Source organism: Pelophylax lessonae (genome assembly GCF_965119305.1).
Source record: "Pelophylax lessonae genome assembly, chromosome: 11".
NCBI lineage: Eukaryota > Metazoa > Chordata > Amphibia > Anura > Ranidae > Pelophylax > Pelophylax lessonae.
In genome coordinates, this window is record NC_138778.1 from 155,610,072 (window position 1) to 155,627,750 (window position 17,679).

The window sequence follows — 17,679 nt, forward strand, 5'->3', positions numbered from 1 at the left end:
CCCATCATCCCCCACATACAAGTTAAAAGTTGAAATAGAACTAAAGACAATTTTTTTCCCATTTAGAATAGTGTAAGGGAGGGATATAACCTCTGTCAGGGTTACTTTGCCATCTGTGTCCCCATTGGGGAGATTTCCCTTCACTTCCTGTCCCATAGCCAAAAACAGAAGTTAGAGAAATCCCCCAAAATGACATAATCCCAGGGTGTCACCAGAACTAGTGTCCCCATTGGAAGATTTCCCAGCTAATTCTGCTTCTAGTGACAACCCAAATATTGGAATTTTCTTTCACTTTGGGTGATAACGGTAAACATGAAACACAAGTAGGGTGAAAATCCCTAAAGGGGGCACACACAGCGATAAAAACCTAACAGGTGTTCTAATCCCTCTCCACTCCATGCAAAACTAAAAATAAAAACATTTTCCTTTATTTATATTTTAACATATGGGCAAGAAATGAAAAAAAAAAAAAAGATTTGGCAGTGAAAGGGTTAATAAACGAAAAAGGGGGAAGGCATTGGTTTTACAGTTAAAGGTTTAAAAATAAATGAAATATATAGTTTGGCAGTGAAAGGGTTAAAAGCTGAAAGGGGAAAAAAATGGATTGGCATGTAAAGGGTTAAAATGGAAAATAATCGGTTTGTAAGAATGATCAAATAAAAGAGAAGCGGGAAAGAAATGAGAATATTTGATTTTGATTTTGATTCTAGGGAGGATTTATAAGGCTCTATTCACTGTGTTGTAGGAATACAGACCTTTATTTCAGCCATGGGACTGTAAGGGTTAAATCTCAATCAAAATAACTGTCACTTCCAGAAAAACATGTTATTACAGGAGCCGTATCCCTATTAGATCTGTATACTGAGCCTACAGGCTGAATTCACACAGCTCACAAACAAGGACGAGGCTCCTTTAAGAAAAATCGTCAGTTATTTTTTTTGCTGAGTCATCATGAGGTCACATGACCAGACCTCAGAGCTCAGCCTATATAAGGAGCTGCTGCAGGAGAGAATGTTCTGTAGACAAGTGTTTGCTGACCAGTGAAGACCTGTCTATATCTCTGCTGATTCAGCTGAGATATTTCTTGCGATTTCATTGGATTTGATTTCATTTGAATTCAATTTCATTGTGATTTCATTGTTGTACGTTTAAAGCGCGTTTAATTATTCTTAATAATGAACCAATTTAAATGTAAACAGATTGTTTCTCTGAAAAACACCAAAGAGAAACCCACCATAGGAAGAGCAGCTATGGAAGGAGCTATCAGTGACCAGCCTGCAGATACTCCAACCAAGAGGCCCACCAAAATGAAGAAGGCTCGGGCTTTTGTGCGCGGCTGCTTCAGAGCTGTTGTTAGATCTATTGGTTCCGGCCGTAAAGCCAATAGACCTCACCGAAATACAGACACTGGGATTGGTAAGTATTGTGGATATTAATAGATACAAGATAACTGACACCCTTTTATTGGATCCTTCTTTCCTATTGATGACAGGTCACCCCCCTCCCCCATATGTACACCTGTATAGGGATTGCCATGGATATTGATGACAGGTCACCCCCTCCCCCCATATGTACACCTGTATAGGGATTGCCATGGATATTGATGACAGGTCACCCCCCCTCCCCCATATGTACACTTGTATAGGGATTGCCATGGATATTGATGACAGGTCACCCCCCTCCCCCCATATGGACCAAATCTGCAGATTTTTTAATCAAGAGAAACAAACTGTAAATCTTGGAGCTTTCACCCCCCCCCCCAACTCTCTCTCTTCACCTGTTAGCTGCCAACTGATTTTTTTTTTTTTTTTTTTAAACTGTCAGTGTGAAGGAGACCTGCATGGTACCAGGGATCTGCTAATCTCAGGTGCAATGCTTTACAGGCTCCTAAAACAAAACAAAAAAGTAAATGTACATTTTTTTAACTGCTAAAAATTGCCATTTATTATTCTTAGCTAAAAGGTGAAGGAATCCTTTATGGTCGGCTCAGATTAAGTGTTAGCTCTCTATTTATTTTCAATGTACACAAAATCAGACACAATGGAAGAGTTTTATTTTTTTAAATAATTATCATTTTTATTTTAAATAATTGTGATGAGTTTTATACAGTATCTCACGAAAGTAAGTACACCCCTCACATTTTTTTAAAAACTGTTATTATATCTTTTCATGTGATGAAAAAAATCTGAAGAAATGACACTTTGCTACAATGTAAAGTAGTGAGTGTACAGCTTGTATAACAGTGTAAATTTGCTGTCCCCTTATAATAACTCAACACACAGCCATTCATGTCTAAACCGCTGGCAACAAAAGTGAGTACACCCCCTAGGTGAAAATGTCCAAATTGGGCCCAATTAGCCATTTTCCCTCCCTGGTGTTATGTGACTCGTTAGTGATACTCAGTTAAAACCCTCTTCATATCCCCCCTCAGCACTGCCCCCTTCACCTCCCCGCCCCCACAGCACTGCCCCCTTCACTTCCCCCCCAAAGGAAAACCCTCTTCATATCCCCACACAGCACTGCCCCTTCACATTTGCCCAACAGCACTGCCCTCTTCACATCCCCCCCGCCCCCTTTACATTCCCCCCACAGCACTGCCCCTTTAACATCCCCCCCTGTCCCCTTTACATTCCCCCCACAGCAATGCCCCTTTAACATCCCCCCCTGCCCCCTTTACATTCCCCCCACAGCACTGCCCCTTTAACATCCCCCCTGTCCCCTTTACATTCCCCCCACAGCAATGCCCCTTTAACATCCCCCCTGCCCCCTTTACATTCCCCCCACAGCACTGCCCTCTTCACATCCCCCCTGCCCCCTTTACATTCCCCCCACAGCACTGCCCCTTTAACATCCCCCCTGCCCCCTTTACATTCCCCCCACAGCAATGCCCCTTTAACATCCCCCCTGCCCCCTTTACATTCCCCCCACAGCACTGCCCTCTTCACATCCCCCCTGCCCCCTTTACATTCCCCCCACAGCACTGCCCTCTTCACATCCCCCCGCCCCCTTTACATTTCCCCCACAGCACTGCCCCTTTAACATCCCCCCTGCCCCCTTTACATTCCCCCCACAGCAATGCCCCTTTAACATCCCCCCTGCCCCCTTTACATTCCCCCCACAGCACTGCCCCCTTCACATCCCCCCTTTAAATGACCCCACCTCCTCCCACACAGCACTGCCTCCTTTACATGACCCTGCTCCCCATCCTTCACAAGTTCACAGCCATGTAATTTCTTCCCTTTACTCTAATACCTTACACACAGAGGAGGGGAAAAGGTGGAACAATCCTGACAGAGGCCCAACAGCACTGGATGGGGTGCGGGAGCTGCCGGGTTAACCTTTCATATTAGCAAGCTGGTGATTGGTTGCTAGGACCGCCTCCTAGCAGTCAATCATCTCCTGGTTAATGTGAAAAGTTAATTCAGGCAGCTGGCTCTCTCCAGGCAGTGCTGGTCCTGCCCCGGTTCAGAATTGTCCCTCCTCCCACCGTCCCCCTCTGCTCTGTAACGACAGCGGTGGAGGGTGGGAAACAAAAGCATTAGCTAAATGACGCGGTCGCAGCGCTCCAGATAGAACAGTAGCTTGGGCCGGACGCGCACCGTGGGCCGCCATTTAGTGATGCCCGTTCATATAAGGAGGTCCATTCGCTAAAATTTTCTTTGGGGCGAGGTCCGAATCTCAAGTCTGTGCTATGACTCAGAAAGATGGGCAAAACAAAATGTGTCCATCAGCGTTGCTCTTAACATAAAATATTCCCATTAGAGTGCCCCTTAACATAAAATGTGCCCATCAGCGTGACCCTTAACATAGAATATGCCCATCAGCGTGACCCTTAACATAAAATAAGGGGCACGCTAATGGGCACATTTTATGTTAGGGGGAACTCTGATGGGCACATTATATGTTAAGGGGCACACTGCTGATGGGCAAAACAAAACGTGTCCATCAGCGTTGCTATTAACATAAAATATGCCCAGTAGAGTGCCCCTTAACATATAATATGCCCATCAGCGTTCCCCTTATTTTATGTTAAGGGTCATGCTGATGGGCACATTTTATGTTAGGGGGCACTCTGATGGGCACATTTTATGTTAAGGTTCACGCTGATGGGCACATTTTATGTTAAGGGGCACTCTGATGGGCACTTTTTATGTTAAGGAGAATGCTGCTGATGGGCAAAACAAAACGTGTCCATCAGCATTACTCTTAAAATAAAATATGCCCATTAGCGTGCCCCTTAACATAAAATATGCCCATTAGATTGCCCCTAACATAAAATATGCCCATTAGAGTGCCCTTTAATGTAAAATTTGCCCATTAGCGTGACCCTTAACAAAAAATATGCCCATCAGAGTAACTCTTAGCGTAAAATGTGCCCATCAGCGTGACCCTTAGCATAAAATATGCGCATCAGCATGACCCTTAGCATTAATTATGCCCATCAGCGTGACCCTTAGCATAAAATTTGCCCATCAGCGTGACCCTTAACATAAAATAAGGAGCACGCTGATGGACACATTTTATGTTAGGGGGCACTCTGATGGGCACATTTTATGTTAGGGGGCACTCTGATGGGCAATTTTTATGTTAAGGGTAACGTTGATAGGCAAAACAAAATGTTTCCATCAGCGATGCACTTTACATAAACTATGCTCATTAGAGTGCCCCTTAACATAAAATGTGCCCATCAGCGTGTCCCTTATCATAAAATTTGCCCATCAGCGTGACCCTTAACAAAATATGCCCATCAGTCTGCCCATTATAAAATAAGAAACCCCCTTAAAAATGTACCCCACATACCTTTGGGGGCAGAAAATGCAAGAGGCAAACAGCAGGGGAGTGGGGCGCGCACGTGATGTCATGCCCTAACTCGTGGCCCGGCTGAGAGTGAGAGTCGGGAGCCGCAGTTGGGAGTAGGGGGGCGGGGCGTGCACGTGACATCACGCCCCAACTCGTGGCCCGGCTGGGAGTGAGCCGGGAGCCGTAGAAGGAAGCAGGGGGGTGGGGCGCACACACAGGACTTCATTGGTTGCTAGGACACCCGCTGTCCCAGGAAACCAATGACTGCTTATAGTGGTGGCCTGACGGTCCAGGCGGAAGCCTCGCACGGTCTGTTCTTGGACCGCGGGCCACCATTTAATGACGGATGGCCTAGGCTATAAGAAGATTGCCAAGACCCTGAAACTGAGCTGCAGCACAGTGGCCAAGACCATACAGCAGCTTAACAGGGCAGGTTCCACTGAGAACAGGCCTTGCCTTGGTCGACCAAAGAAGTTGAATGCACATGCTCAGTGTCATATCCAGAGATTGTCTTTGGGAAATAGACGTATACGTGCTGCCAGCATTGCTAAAAAAGTTGAAGGGGTGGGGGGGGGGGGGGGTCAGCCTGTCAGTGCTCAGACCATATGCTGTGCACTGCATCAAATTGGCCTGCATGGTTGTCATCCCAGAAGGAAGCCTCTTCTAAAGATGATGCACAAGAAAGCCCGCAAACGGTTTGCTGAGGACAATCAGACTAAGGATATGGATTACTGGAACCATGTCCTGTAGTCTGATGAGACCAAGATAAACTTATTTGGTTCAGATGGTGTCAAGCGTGTGTGGCGGCAACCAGGTAAGGAATACAAAGACAAGTGCCTACAGTCAAGCATGGTGGTGGGAGTGTCATGGTCTGGGGCTGCATGAGTGCTGCTGACACTGGGGAGCTACAGTTCATTGAGGGAACCATGAATGCCAACATGTACTGTGACATACTGAAGCAGAGCATGATCCCCCTCCCTTCTGGGACTGGGCCACAGGGCAGTATTCCAACATGATATTGACCTCAAACACACCTCCAAGACGACCACTGCCTTTCTAAAGAAGCTGAGGGTAAAGGTGATGGACTGGCCAAGCATGTCTCCAGACCTAAACCCTATTAAGCATCTGAGGGGCATTCTCAAGCGGAAGGTGGAGGAGCGCAAGGTCTCTAAAATCCACCAGCTCTGCGATGTTGTCATGGAGGAGTGGAAGGACTCCAGTGGCAACATGTGAAGCTCTGGTGAACTCCATGCCCAAGAGGGTTAAGGCAGTACTGGAAAATAATGGTGGCCACACAAAATATTGACACTTTGGGCCCAATTGGACATGTTCACTTAGAGGTATACTCACTTTTGTTGCCAGCAGTTTAGACATTAGAGGCTGTGTGTTGAGTTATTTTCAGGGGACTGCAAATTTACACTGTTATACAAGCTGTACACTCACTACTTTATATTGTAGCAAAGTGTCATTTCTTCAGTGTTGTCACATGAAAAGATATAATAAAATATTTACGAAAATGTGAGGGGTGTACTCACTTTTGTGAGATACTGTATGTCTGTGGGACTCACATGTTCATGCTGCATGTTCTGTTTTGTTTAACCACCCCTTTAAGTCCCTCCCACCGTTAACATAATTGGCCACACCCACTGTTTACCATGGCATGCTACGTGAACCGCATTATTCTTCTACTTGTTGTGCCCAAAGGTGCCCCAGGTCCCTTACAATCCTAGCAACACCCCTGCACAATGAACACCATGCTTAAACTCTTCACTGTGCCACACTAACAACACCACTTTTTTTTTTTCTTTTTAATTAAGCAGCCGGCCCAACCTATGATTTTGCACACAGGCCCACTGATTTCATAAACCGCCCCTCATATGACAGAATCAGTCCTGTGATTGGCTGGTCCCCCCCTGCCTTCCCCCTACCCAGGTAAAGACTCTGTCAAAGGGGGGGGGGGGGGGTTAAGCATAACAAACATAACAAACATAACAAACATATAGCAATTGAAAGTACAGTATGGAAATCTATAAAACAATGATAAGAATATAGGAAAACCATACATTAATATTCCTACTACATTTGTCACTTGTTTTCTCTCCTGGCCAATGCAAACATATCAGCTGATGTCAGGCTGGTGTATGACCCCCTTAGCGAGTGACCTGTCTCTTGTCTGATCTCAGGGCTGATAAATGATAAGCTTTCTGGGCAAAACTGACAGTTAACAAAGCCTCTGTTTAGCTGGTCTTATTATTCACAAACCCCTGCCACAATGCAAAGCCAAGCAAGTGACACCAATACCTCCTGTTGCAACTTCTTTTGTTACCCACCGACTCATTTAAACATGAAAGTGCATTATCACAACACTAAAAATACTTGTTACCAGCTTCCAGAGTCACTGAAATTTAGTAAGTTGGCATAACTGCCAGGCAACCAGCATTTTTATACAATAGTCATTCCTGTGTCCTGTCATTTTGGGTTTATTTATTGTTCCTGGCACTGAATTTTTCTCTGTATAATTTGATGTTGTAGGAAGAAAATATATAAGAAATGTAGACGACGGTGCTAAATCTGATTTTTCTTTTCTATTGCAGATGAAGGCGGAAATTTATTGCAGACAGAGCCCATGCAACAGGCTTGCCCCAGTGAGCAACACCGTGACATCCACATTGACGGCCAAGCAAAATGTGATGTACACATTGAGACGCCAGAAGAATGTGACGTTCCTGTTGAGACTTCAGCAGAATGTGGCATTCCCACTGAGACTCAGGCAGAATGTGACATACCTGTTGTGACTTCAATAGAATGTGACGTTCCCGAGACTCCAGAAGAAAGAGACGTTCATGTTGAAACTTCATCACAATATGACATTGACATTGAGACAGCTCCAGAATGGGACATTCACAATGGTACTCCTCCAGAATGTGATGTTGAGAATGAGACTTCTCAAGAATGTGACGTTCAGATTGAGACTTCTCCAGAATTTCACCATCAAAATGAGTCTCCTCCAGAATGTGATGTTCCCGCTGAGACTTGGGCAGAATTTGATATTCCCGCTGAGACTCCGGCAAAATGTGATGTTCCTGCATACACTTCGGAAGAATGTGATGTTCCCGCTGACACTCCGGGAGAATGGGATGATCACATTGAGACTCCAAAACAATGTGACATTTACACTGAGACATCTCCAGAATGTGACGTTCACAATGGTATTCCTCCAGAATGTGATGTTCACAATGAGTCTCCTCCAGAATGTGACCTTCCTGCTGAGACTTTGGCAGAATGTGACCTTCCCGCTGAGACCCCGGCAGAATGTGATGTTCCCGCATACACTTCGGAAGAATGTGATGTTCCCGCTGACACTCCGGAAGAATGTGATGTTCACGAAAATAATCCACCAGAATGTCATGTTCACATTGAAACTTCACCAGAATGTGACATTCACTTTGAAACACCACCAGAATGTGATGTTCACGTTGAGGCTGTAGCACAATGTGACGTTCATGTTGAGAAACCTCCAAAATACCAGGGGAGCCATGGGATCACATCTAGTGAAGATGGGGGCAAGCTTAAAGAAAAGGATACGCAGATACTGGTAGTAGGGGATTCAGTTATTAAAGGGACAGAGAGGGCAATTTGCCAGAAAGACCGTGATCAACGAACAGTATGTTATTTCCCGGGTGCACGGGTTCGGGACATTGCAGAACAAATGGACAAATTGTTGGATGGGGCTGGGGAGGACCCAGCTGTCATGGTACATATTGGCACCAACGACAACATTAGAAGATGGAGCGTCCTACAAAATGATTTTAGGGCCTTAGGGGCTATATTAAAGAGAAGGACCACCAAGGCAGTATTTTCAGAAATACTGCCTGTACCTCGAGCCACAACAAGGAGGCAGCAGGAGCTCAGGGAGCTTAACAGGTGGCTGAAGAACTGGTGCAAGAAGGAGGGTTTTGGCTTCATGGAGAACTGGACTGACTTTTCAATTAATTATTACCTGCTCTACAGCAGGGACGGATTTCACTTAAATGAACAGGGTGCAGCTCTGTTAGGAAAGAAAATGGCCAAAAAGTTGGAAAAAATGTTGAATTCACCAAAATGTGTTATTCACATTGATACTTTTCCAGAATATAACGGTCCTGTGGAGGCTCTGGCAGAATGTGACATTCCTGCTGACACTCCAGCAGATTGTGACATTCCCACTAGGACTGCAGCAGCATGTGAGGATCTCGTTGAGACTCCAGCAGAATGTGACATTCCCGTTGAGACCTCAACAGTATGTGACATTACCGCTGAGACTCCGGTAGAATGCGACATTCCCGCTGAGACTCCAGAAGAATGTGACATTCCTAATCAGACACCGTCAGAATGTGAAGTTCCCATTGAGACTTCAGAAGAATGTGAAGTTCCCACTAAGACTCCATCAGATTGTGACATTCCCACTGTGAATTCGGTAGATTGTGACGTTCCCACTGAGACTACGACAAATTGTGATGTTCCTGTTGAGACGCAGACAGAATGTGAAGTTCCCGTTGAGACTCCAAAAGAATGCGACTTTCTCAATGAGACTCTACCACAATCCGATGTTCACATTGTGACTCCACCTGCATGCGACATTCACATTGCGACTCCACCAGAATGTGATGTTCATGTTGAGGCTTCACCAAAATGCCAGGGGAACATCTCCTCAAGTGAAGTTGGGGCCACAGTTACAATAAAGGATCGGCAGATACTTGTGGTAGGGGACTCAATCATTAGAAGGATAGAAAGGGCAATCTGTCACAAAGACCGCTATCGCCGAACAGTATGTTGTTTACCGGGCGCTAGGGTTCGGGACATTGTAGATTGCATGGACAGATTGTTGGATGGGGCTGGGGAGGACCCAGCTGTCATGGTACATATTGGTACTAACGACAATGTTAGAGGAAGATGGAACGCCCTACAAAATGATTTCAGAGACTTAGGGACTATATTGAAAAAAAGGACCTCCAAGGCAGTATTTTCAGAAATGCTGCCTGTACCTGGAGCCACACCAGAGAGGCAGCAAGAGCTTGGGGCACTTAACAACTGGCTGAGGAACTGGTGCAGGAAAGAAGGATTTGGGTTTCTGGAAAACTGGGCCGACTTTTCATACCGTTACTGGCTCTATACCAGGGATGGACTGCACTTAAATGAGGAAGGTGCTGCTCTATTGGGAGAGAAGATGACCAAAAAGCTGGAAGAACTTCAAGTTGAGACTCCACCAAAATACCAGAGGAACCATGGGAACAACTCCTCCAGTAAAGATGGGGGCAAGGATACAGGAAAGAATAGGCAGATTTTGGTGGTAGGGGATTCAATTATTAGAGGAACTGAGAGGGCAATCTGTCACAACGACCGTTCTCGCCGAACAGTATGTTGTTTACCAGGCTCTCGAGTTCGGGACATTGTAGACTGCATGGACAGATTGTTGGATGGGGCTGCGGAGGACCCAGCTGTCATGGTACATATTGGTACTAATGACAAAGTTAGAGGAAGATGGAACGCCCTAACAAGTGATTTCAGAGACTTAGGAGCTATATTGAAGAAAAGGATCTCCAAGGCAGTATTTTCAGAAATACTGCCTGTACCTCGAACCACACCAGAGAGGCAGCAGGAGCTTAGGGAGCTTAATAAGTGGCTGAGGAACTGGTGCAGGGAGGAGGGGTTTGGCTTCATGGAGAACTGGGCTGACTTTTCAGTCAATTACCATCTCTATGGCATCGATGGAATGCACTTAAATGGGAAGGGTGCAGCTTTTTTGGGAGTGAAGATGGCTAAAACGTTGGAAGAAATTTTAAACTAGGTGTCAGGGCCTGAACTTGAACCTGGGACCTTTGTTGTATCTGGAAAACGACTATTCTCGCTGAGCTTGTTTACCAACTACAGCTCTGTTTGATCATTACCTTCTATATATGCTATATATGCTACTGGACCCTGGCTTGCTCACCTCCTGGTGGGGCAATCCTGAGGACAGCGACCTGGTACTAAAACGCAGCAAACCCCATCTCCACCATCAGGAGCTCTGGTGAACACCAGTTAGTACTTAGACTTCGTACCTCAGGTGAACCCATGTCATCTGCCAGGGTGACCTGCTTCTATACCTATCCTGCTGTATGGTGGGAGTTCAACTACTGCTATAGCTACTGGTCTCAGAGCCTGACCTGTGATTGTGTCAGAATAATCTGGCTCAAAAAATGGAGACCGCTATAGCAAATGTGTGTGTGTGTGTGTGGTAAGTTTAGTGGTGTGCTGTGTGATTAGTTTAGTGGTGTGCTGTGTGATTAGTTTAGTGGTGTGCTGTGTGATTAGTATAGTTGTGTGCTGTGTGGTTAGTTTAGTGGTGTGCTGTGTGTTTTGTGGTGTGTTGTGTGGTATAATTTATTATTGCAAATGTGTGTTGGACCAGCTATGAGGGGAGGTTGGAAGCCGTTTGTTTTTCAGGTGTGTGTTGGACCGGCTATAAGGGGAGGTTGGAGGCCGGTACTTTTTTCAGGTGTGTGTTGGACCAGCTATAAGGGGAGGTTGGAGGCTGGTATTTTTTCAGGTGTGTGTTGGACCGGCTATGAGGGGAGGTTGGAGGCCGGTATTTTTTCAGGTGTGTGTTGGACCAGCTATAAGGGGAGGTTGGAGGCTGGTATTTTTTTAGGTGTGTGTTGGACCAGCTATAAGGGGAGGTTGGAGGCTGGTATTTTTTCAGGTGTGTGTTGGACCAGCTATGAGGGGAGGTTGGAGGCCGGTACTTTTTTCAGGTGTGTGTTGGACCAGCTATAAGGGGAGGTTGGAGGCTGGTATTTTTTCAGGTGTGTGTTGGACCAGCTATAAGGGGAGGTTGGAGGCTGGTATTTTTTCAGGTGTGTGTTGGACCGGCTATGAGGGGAGGTTGGAGGCTGGTATTTTTTCAGGTGTGTGTTGGACCAGCTATAAGGGGAGGTTGGAGGCTGGTATTTTTCTCAGACAGGTTTGGTATAGCCTGTAATGGAAGGTAATTATACATATGATTGCAAATCTATGTAACCAAAACCTCTGTTTTAAATTTAATTATTGAACTAGTTTAGACTCGGAATGTTTTTTTTTTTACTCTGTATGTCACAATTTGGAAATGACAATAGAGTAGAGTTAGGGACCGCACTTTTCAGAGGGGCCTTGACGTGGCAGTGCGGCTTCACATATATTTGCAAATGTATCCAACATAAATCCAATACAAATTGCTGAAACATTTTCTTATTTTGCTGGCTGGCTGCCCATGTGCACCTTACTTTAACCACTTCAGTCCTGGAAGGTTTTACCCCCCTTAATGACCAGGCCATATTTTGCGATTCGGCACTGCGTTACTTTGATGAAAAATTGCGCGGTTGTGCGACGCTGTACCCAAATACAAATTATGTCCTTTTTCCCCCACAAATAGAGCTTTCTTTTGGTGGTATTTGATCACCTCTGCGGTTTTAAGATTTTGCGCTATAAACAAGAAAAAAGCAACAATTTTGAAAACAAAAAACATATTACTTTCTGCTATAAAACATTCCCAATAAAAAAAATAAAAAAAATATAATTTTTTTATCAGTTTAGGCCAATTTGTATTCTGCTAAATATTTTTGGTAAAAAACAAAACCCAAAAAGTCTATTTTAATTGGTTTGTTAGTTATAGCGTTTACAAACTACTGGATAGATTTTTGGAATTTTTATTTATTTTTTTGTTTTTCTTAGTAATGGCGGCGATCAGCGTTTTTTAGCGGGACTGCGACATTGCAGCGGACAGATCGGGCCCCTTACTGACATTTTTGACACTTTTTGGGGACCAGTGACATTAATACAGTAATCAGTGCTAAATAATATACACTGTTACTGTATAAATGAGACTGGCAAAGAAGGGGTTAACACCGGGGGTGATCAAAGGGGTTAATGTATGCCTAAATGTGATTACTAACTGTGTGGGGGAAGGTTCTGTGACAGGCACAGAAAGATCTGAGTTTCAGCTTAGCTGAAACTCCTGATCTCTCCCTGCCTGTCTGACAGAAGACTCGCCTGCTTTGTTTACATAAGCAGGCTGCTCTTCTGTCAGTTTCTCTGACGATCGCGAGAGACCGGCAGTAATCGTCGCCACTCCTCCCATGGCCCGCCTCCCGCTGTGTCCAAACACAGCGGGAGCGCGGCTCCGGCGGCGCGCATGCGCCACTGAGACCTCGTGCACAAAATCACGTAGGTCTAGGCGATTTCGCGCAGCCGAGCCGCCCTGCCACAGTAACAATGTGGTGGGCGGTCGGCAAGAGGTTAAGCATCACATTTTAGTGTTGTGGTAATGTGCATTACCGCAATGTAGGTGGACACACGTTCCATGCATTAGCATGTTGGAGTGCCATCCATTGTCTATGGTAACCCAACACATTAACCCAACGCACCTCTGACACACATGCATTGCAGAGCAGCGTGTTGCACTCGGAAATAATGGCGACTCTGATTTTTTGTCTCTTTAGGTGTGTTGGCAGTCTGTTCAATTGAACACAATGCTCCAGAATAAACAGCTGTGAATCCAGTCTTGTAGCTAGTAATAAATTGATCAGAGGGGGTGCAACTCCGGCAACAGAAAAACATTAAAGTGGAACTGCACTCTCTCAATCAACATTGACTGTTTTAACCACTTGCTGACCAACCACAGTACATGTGCTGCGGCTGGGCAGCACGTGCAGGCAAAATCAAGTACATATACACCATTCTGCCTGCCCAAGTTTAGGGGCATGCAGAGCACCCCCCCTGCTGGTGGGAGATAAAGTGTTTTGAAAGCTGGTGGATTATGGTTGGCGGTTGAGGAACCTTTCAAAAAAACACAACATAAATAGGAGGGATGTTTATTTGCAACTTTGTTTTCAACACAATCTTTCAATTCTATTTCTTTAGCAATGGTATTGATTAACATTTATTCAATTTTTATTGATTGTTATTATCATCACTGTTATTATAAATTTTATTGGTTAACATTTTAACATTTATTGGATGTCTATTTTTTTGGGCAATTATATATGTTTTTAAGACATTTACCAAGGTGACTAGGGAAGACTATAGTTTGTATTTCCTAAATCAATTTCTCTTACATTAAAATAAAAAAATGAGGGCTACAAGTTTTAGCTGGAGATGGGCTTTCATCTTTTATCTCTCACTAACCATCCATTTAAAATTAAACGTTCATCTAAGACTACCCTGTCCACAGGGTGACAACAGTGCAAACGGAGAACGGGGAAAAACAAAAACTTTGTTACATAGTTTGGAAAGAGAAACAGGCCCATCTAGTTTAAGAAATATTGATAGTAAAGGGTATGGGCGCTACTTCTAATATGTATATGGAACGCTGCGAATATGCAGCGTGATCCCGCATCGCATCCGCACATCTGGCAGTTCCCACTGCCATATGAGATACGCAGGGGGTGTCAATTAAATGTTAACGACACCCCCAGTTTGATCTCATATCGCAGTGCGATCTGACAGTTCGCACAGAATCGGATCGCACAGGTGTGAACCACTGCGCTCCGATTTTGATGCGGCTGAAAAAATGCCTCATGTGCGTGTTTGGTGCGGATACAGTGCGAATTCAGCCATACAAAGTGTATGGCGGAACTCGCATCCGCACATGAGATCGCATGTAATGAAGGAGCAGTGCTCTCCGAATTGCATGCGATCTCGCAAGCCGCACAAATGTGAACCGGCACTAAATGTTGGTATATTTAACACTGGTATGTGATGATGTATCTGTTATAGTGTTATTGGTGTGACATATGGTAAATATATAACAACACACTTATACATACATGGTATACAATATGATATAGCTATAAAGTGCTCTCCTGCTCAGTGCCACAAAATTATGATATGTAAATAAATTATGTGATAACAAATCCTGTGAAAAGGTGAAATCCTTCTGTGGTATAAGAATATAATAAATACATAAATAAAGTGCTGCAGTGTCAAACCTGTGAAAAGGTGAATACCTACTGTATAGGTACAAAGTATGATAAATAAATATAGTGCTACAGTATTATAGGTAAAAAATAGATATATAAATAAATATATATATATAAATATCTCCAGATCAAATATGTCCAAAGTCCCAATATTATGTGCTGAGATGGGCTGTCAGCCACATTACTCTTTGAAGGTGCTGTAGTGCCAAACCAATCCAAAGAATAAATCTAAGTATTAAGAGTATGTGATCCTTTTTAGGTGTTTGTGATATCCCAAGTATATGAGAAGCCAAAAGAATAGGTGAGACTGTGGTACTGTGCTTATCTCTTACTTGGCTGTGCTCTGTGCGGCGATGCAGTGCCCCTGTAAGAATTGCACTCATAGCAATGCTTTACCCTGTAAAGGGGTAGCAAGCTCTGCACAGCTAATACTGTAGCACTATATTTATTTATCATACTTTGTACCTATACAGTAGGTATTCACCTTTTTACAGGTTTGACACTGCAGCACTTTATTTATTTATTATATTCTTATACCACAGAAGGATTTCACCTTTTCACAGGATTTATTATCACATAATTTATTTACATAATTTTGTGGCACTGCTTTACAGCTATATCATATTGTATGCCGTGTATGTATAAGTGTGTTGTTATATGTTTACCATATGTCACACCAATAACACTATAACAGATACATCATCACATACCAGTGTTAAATATACCAACATATATTAGAAGTAGCGCCCATACCGTTTACTATCAATATTTCAATTTTATACTTCTCACTTGGGTGAGAAGTATTCTAGGAGGCTGCAAACTTCAGGATTATATCTTTCTTTTAGCATTTTTCCTAGTTGCGCGGGATTACCATATCACCATCTAGTTTAAGCACTTCCCGACAGCCAAAACACGGCTATAGCGCAGATGTCCGGTTCCATGGATGTCATCCCAGAACCCTGCCCTCTGGGGCATACATCAGGCACGCTCTGCGGCCGCTGTGTCCTTTGGACACAGCTCATCCCAGATCAGAGTAAAGGACCATGGGATCTGTTATGTCCAATCACAGCTGATTACACATAAACAGGTTTACCGGTAATCAGTTCTCCTTTGCTCACGCGCTGTGTCTGTGTTAGTGTTAGAAAAGGAGACCTGATAACCAGCAAGGCTGTAAGTACATTGTTTACACTGAGAATCAAGGTCAGTGCCATGATTATCTATGCAGCCCCATCAGCGCCCCTCAGTGCAGCCTCATCAGCGTCCCTCAGTACAGCCTCATCAGCGCCCCTCAGTGCAGCCTCATCAGTGCCCATCAGTACAGCCTCATCAGTGCCCATCAGTACAGCATATCAGTGCAGCCTCATCAGTGCCCATCAGTACAGCCTCATCAGTGCCCATCAGTACAGCATATCAGTGCAGCCCCATCAGCGCCCCTCAGTGCAGCCTCATCAGCGTCCCTCAGTACAGCCTCATCAGTGTCCCTCAGTACAGCCTCATCAACGCCCCTCAGTGCAGCCTCATCAGTGCCCATCAGTACAGCCTCATCAGTGCCCATCAGTACAGCATATCAGTGCAGCCTCATCAGCACACGTCAGAGAAGAAGAAAAATTACTTATGACATGGTATATGGATGGTATATGGATATACAGGATGATATATAAGCAAGGTATATGGATGAATAGGATGGTATATAAGAGATGTATATGGATGTACAGGAAGGTATAGAGAGTGTGTGTGTATATATCTATACACACACACACACACACTATCCTGCCAAAAGCATTGGGACGCCTGCTTTTACACGCACATGAACTTTAATGGTATCCCAGTCTTAGTCCGTAGGGTTTAATATTGAGTTGGCCCCCCTTTGCAGCTATAACAGCTGCAACATTTCTGGGAAAGCTGTCCACAAGGATTAGGAGTGTGTCTATGGGAATGTTTCACCATTCTTCCACAAGAGCATTTGTGAGGTCAGGCACTGATGTTGGAGAGAAGGCCTGGCTCGCAGGCTGCGCTTTAATTCATCTCAAAGGTGTTCTATCTGGTTGAGGTCAGGACTCTGTGCAGGCCAGTCAAGTTCCTTCCCCCTAAACTGACTCATCCATGTCTTTATGGACCTTGCTGTGTGCACTGGTGTGCAGTCATGTTGGAACAGGAAGGGGCCATCCCCAAACTGTTCCCACAAAGTTGGGAGCATAAAAAAGTGTCTGAAATGTCTAGGTATGCTAAAGCTTTAAGAGTTCCCTCCACTGTAACTAAGGGGCCAAGCCCAACCCCAGAGAAAAAAAAAACACAGCATAATCCCCTCTCCACCAAATGATTTGGAATAATGGCGAGTGTTCGGATACATTCAGGTCTCATCGCTACATCTCTATAGAAGTGTGTCCGATGTTTCCCTTGTATCAATACAATCTCCACCTGTCCACATTCCAGAAATATAGGCTTATCAGAACTAATGAGTGTTACCTACAGTCCTCCAGGTGTGCAGACCCCCCACTTGGAGGAGGAATGGACCACCCTATGAAAGATTCAGATATTCTCATATCCTTATCACAACCAGAGTTGTCAGGTCGCTGTCTCTGCACAGCTGGCTGGTGTCTGTGTTGAGCCAATGATGTGAAAGGGAGAAAATGGCTGACTACAGATGACAGGGCTAGGCTGGGCTGCCATTAGAAATGATGGGGCACTGGAGAGCTGACCAGACAGCCCCACGTATCCACAGGCAGCCTCTGTTGGCGCCCCCTGCTGACCAAATGGGAAGTACTGCGTGTTCCCCCTATTGATGGTCCTGACAACAGGTGATCTGTAGTATTTGCAGACTGGGCCAGAGGGTGGCCTGGAGTATTGGTAGAATGGAGGATGACCTGTGATATTGTCCATATATACTGGAAAATGAACTGAAGTG